We start from the raw sequence: 5,300 nt of genomic DNA, 5'->3' as shown, positions 1-5,300 counted from the left end.
TGGAAGACTTACATGGAAGCAACCACTTTCCAGCCAATGGAGTGCAGAGATGGCGACTTGATCATGCAGACTGGAATATTTTTAGATCAACTGCAGTATTGCAAGGATCTGTGAATGATTTCCAGTGTGTTCAAGATGTTGTTAATCACTTCAAATCACGAATTCATCTTGCAGCAGAGACATCAATTCCCCAAAGTAGCGGGCAGTACGTCGACCTCCGGTACCATGGTGGTCTGATGAATGCCAACAAGCTGTCAGAGGAAGAAAAGCTGCACTAAGGCAGTTGAAACGATGCCCAAGCGATGTAACCTTGATCCAGTACAAAAAGGACGTCGTGGAGGCAGTATGTCTCCTTTATTAACTCTGGGGCCCCCTTAGCATGGGTATGGGACGAGGTGTGTAAGATCGCTGGAAAGAGCACATCCATATCACCACCTGCTCTGAAGATAGTTGGCATAATCCTCACAAACAAAACAGATGTTGCAAATGAGCTAGCAAAATCCATGGCAGAGATCTCCTCTGGAGTATCTTACACTGCCCGATTCTCCACTCTTCGGGTTGAACAGGAACGATACCCAATATCGTTCTTCAGGAGCACTCCCATACAATTTGCCATTTTTGTGCAAGACGATGGTCTCTGCTTTGCAGTTCTGCCGTAAGACTGTCCCAGGAAGTGACGATATTTCATACCAAATGATATCTCACTTACCGGAGAGCTCCCAAAAATTCCTATTGGACATATTCAATAGGATCTATAGCGAGGGAACAGTGCCATCCATAATTTCAATCTCACTAAGGTTCTGGCTGTTGGAACTCCCCAATTCCCCCCTTGGACCAATCAAGTCGAGCTGGATTTGGTCGGAATTGAGGAAGGGGAGAGATCCGAAGCAGAGAGAGATTTCTTCAACAACACCAAGGATCAGATGCTATACATACAGATGGTTCGAAATCTGAAAAAGGTGTGGGGTTTGCAGCAGTGAGCAGAAGGAAGACTGCATTTGGTAGTCTTTAGCATCCTCAATCTTCACTGCAGAGTTACATGCCCCCCTTGCAGCAGTCAAGATGACTACGGACTATTCTATTGTAATATATTGTGACTCTCATAGTGCCTTGCAAGTAATCAAGAACTTAAACTCATCACATCCAGTGGTGAGGGAGGTTCAAGATTGGCTTGCACTGATGTCAGCATGTAAAATGATGACTGTTGGGTGCCAACACATGTTGGTGTCAGTGGGAATGAGCGAGCTGATCAGAAGGCCAAGGAGCTGCCGCTCAGCCCTGTGATGCTTGTTTTCCTCTACCACACACTGAATGGAGTTGTCTTCGCGATAAATGGAGGGAACAATGGAGGCATAACTCTAGGAACAAACTGTGAGAGATTAGAGATGACCTTGTTAGTTGGGTGACCAGCATCCATGCCAACCGACAAGTAGAAGTTGTATTAACAAGGCTGAGAATCGGGCACACAAGATTGACTCATGGGCTGATGATGGCTAAAAGTGAAGCACGCTGTGAGGGATGCCAAGAGCCATTAACGGTGTTGCACATATAGTGGAAAAATTTGCAACATTCTCAGACCAAAGACATAAATTTCCTCACCCCCACCATATACACTGAAAAATGTATTAGGGAGGATTGTGACATAGAAGGTCTTATTCGTTTCCTTAGGGAGACTAATATTTTCAATAAAATCTAATTATGCATATTATTTATGCAATGATTCAATACATTTAAAGAATAATAATTATGCTTCGCTTTTAAATATAATATTTATTGTTATTTATAAAACATTCATTGAAAGATTTTTAACGTTTTAAATATCTTAACATTTCAATCTAACAAGGTATTCGCCGCTAATAACCTCAGCTGTTGACGCGGCAGATCATTTTAAAGAATCAATCAATCCGTATCTCAATTTCCTCAGGCTCCTTTACTAGAGTACTAATTCCTATACCTAAACCCAAGGTACTTAAAGAGATAGGTAGCACTCAGGGCTGAATTATCCCATAAGCTAGGGCCCATCAGACTACCACACCCCACCCACTAGCTGAAGGGTTCCTACTAAAATATATGTATATATGTGTGTGTGTGTGTCTGCGTGTGTGTATAATATTAATATTTTGCACTGCTGATTAATTCTTCAAACTGAAAGTAAAACTTCAGTCTTACAAAAAGAAGCCCAGGAATCAGAAAACCTAATTTCAAAAGAGTGTGGCCTCTTATTTAAGACAGAGGACCCCTGTTTGAGGCGTTTTATATGATATAGGGTACCCGTGTTTGAAGCACTTTATTTAAGACAAGGGGCCCTACCTGTGAAAAAGGCTTCAGTCCCATGGTTTAATAATAACTAGTAACATTAGCTAATAATATATCACGAGTTCAATTATTCAGTTCTGTCTGAGGGGCCCCATAATTTAATTTGCCTAGGAGCCCCAAAAGGTCATAATCTGGTCCTGGTAGCACCACTCCCATTTAAAATGTTGAACATTCTAAATCCGAGTATGGAATATTTCACCATCATAAATAATAAGAGTATATTTTTTGTTTTAGTTCTGGTAACTATAACAACAGTAAGTAAGGTATACAAATGATTATTCATTCAGCTTTAAATGGTACCTAACAGTACACCCTCATTGTGAAAAGTATTTTTTTCGGTATATCTTCACAGCAAAAATACCGACCCATTTTCTTGACTTCTGTTAACCCAATGTGCACGGGTGGCAAGACTACAGTGTCATGCCCATTGTAATAAGAAGTTTAGCTATTGTCTTTACATATAGATGGCTCTACAAGTGCTCAGTCAAGGAGTCAAGTATAAGTGTTATCTATCTCATTTGTTCACCCTTTTCCTTCATGTTTTGAAAACTTCACTTCTATTATTTTTTTTTGTCTTTGATGTTATCAATCTTTTAATAACAATTTGATAATCGTAATATCAATAAGAATGATAAGAATGTTAATATTAATAGTATTGGAAAGAAAAGCGCATTTTCCCGCCAATTCAAGGAATGGGGAAATCAGGATCGGTCAGTAGGGCCAACTGGTAGACTCCTTGCTGCTGAGCACACTAGGAGCCATCTGTATGTAACAAAACTCACCAAAATCTAAAGGGCACAGTAAATAACCCCATTGACATTGGGTAAAGTGCTTGGGAATTCAGAAGAGACGAATATCGCTTGCATGGATACTACCCCATGTCAGAATCTCTCAGTGTGACCATGCTGATCTTAAAGCAATGTCAGCATATAAGGATATAATAAGCTGTGGATGAAGCTTTTGGAATACCAGTAACTACGATCTCATATTATTTCAACCCCCCTCAAGAGGGGAATGTCAGAGTAAGAGGCTGTATCAGGAAATTATGGCCTCCTTTTCACACACAAAAGAGGCTCACATAAATAAAAAACAAGATAACATCATATCTCAGAATGCCATCCTGAGTTATATCTCAAATACGGAATGTGATGGTGTTCTGACTGGTAGTACACTGGGTGGTAGAGAAGCAGATGAACGACTATGCTTCTGTTATTCTCAACTGCTGAACTAAGAAGTACACTGATATTAGGGTCTACCTTACTCTGTAATATTATAATGTAATGGTATGAACGTACTTCATTCGCTTTAAAGCTTGCTCACATGTGTGCTCAGTCAGCAAGGGTTAATGGAACCCTAGAATGGTACACCCGGGCATATTTAACATGTTTTTGTTTAGCAGCCGAGACGTATGCAACGCAGCTCGTCGCTCTGCTAGAAATAGGAAATACCGTCACTGGCGGGTATAAGATACCCTTAAGGTACCATTTAAGGTACATCGTTTCTAGTTGAACCCATTCGTTTTTTGCTTTATTTAAGCATCTTTGGAGTTATTTTACCGTTTTATGTAATAATATTGATGTTAAATTATAGGCAAGTGATTATTCTCATAGATGACACAAGAAAAAGTGGTGAAATGCGTGAATGTGAATTTGAAATTTTCTACAGAGTCATGGTAACATGGTTGCTGTCATATACTGGGATTCAGCAGTTCTTGGAGGATCACAATGATTCTGACATTGGGAATGACATCGTCGATGTCAGGGAGATGTGGACATCAGTCTCCCCAATGCCAAGGCTTGGGGGTGAGAAGCAGCACGTTGCTGAAACCGACTGGTGAACTCGGGTTTGCTCGCCGGTGCCATCACCAGTAAATAGCAACAGCAAGCTGGAAAACATCGTAGATATGTTAGGTGGTGAAAGTGATGTGGACAGAGATCAACTGGTTGAGCAACATCAAGAAACAGCAGTGAAGGATAGTCCTTCTGTATATACTGTAAATTATAGCTTTCTTTTTCCCTTCTTCCCTCGCTCTCTTCCTCCCTCGCTCTCTTCCTCCTTCGCCTGTACCAGTGTCCACCTCCCATACCTTACTCACTCACCCATGCCTCCCCTTCCTCCTCCTCTATCTCTATCTCCTCAGTCTCGTTATGTTATCCAACCTCTTCCTCCCCCATCCCTCCCTCCCTCCCTCTGCACCAGCATCCTCCTCCCATACCTTGCTCATTCACTCGATTCCTCCTCTTAGCATTCTCTCTACTCCCTCCTACTCATCTTTCCTTCCTTCCTTTGCCAAGCACACCAAAAAGTTTGAAAAAGATCTCGCCAGACAGTGCAAGGAGACAATTTATCTCCCGGGGGTGAGGAAGCTCTGTATTCGCCCCGAGGCTCCGCACCTGTATAGAAAACGCGCCCAGGAAAGAAAACGTGGCTACACCTCCCTCCTGTTTACTGTTTTATTTTATTTGTTTCTGTTTTATAATTATTAAATGTTTATTTATATCCTTTGCACAAGAGCACACGATCTCCAATAATAATGTATTATGAATTAGCTGAGAAGGAATCGTATTTTATATTTTTACTTCAGTATTTATTTTAGTTTTTCTTATTTCTTTTACACATTCATTGCGCTATCTTTAATTCTTTAAATGTATTTTTTAAAGTTTGATGAGTTAAGAGATTCACACCCTTGATTACGTTTTTTCGCGCCACGAGAATTCAAGGTTAGCCACGAGAGGCTTGGCAGCGAGTGGTCTTTGGGTCCCGGTAAAGGAAGTCGCTCGTAGTGGAATCCCGGAATGGGCCTTCCCGGAGGCAGCTAAGTGGTCGCGAGAACAGGCTGAATCAGGCTGCAGGAGATGCTTGTCAATTTAATTAGTGATCAACAGACCGGTGCCTCTCTCATCTTCACTTGCGTTCATGTGTTTTATTTTTAGTGTTTTATATATGTATGTTGTTGTTTTGTGATTTTATTGTTTTGTTCGTTT

The sequence above is a fragment of the Penaeus chinensis genome, chromosome 2 (assembly GCF_019202785.1).
Source record: "Penaeus chinensis breed Huanghai No. 1 chromosome 2, ASM1920278v2, whole genome shotgun sequence".
In the NCBI taxonomy this organism is placed as follows: domain Eukaryota; kingdom Metazoa; phylum Arthropoda; class Malacostraca; order Decapoda; family Penaeidae; genus Penaeus; species Penaeus chinensis.
Note: the sequence above shows the minus strand (reverse complement) of the source record.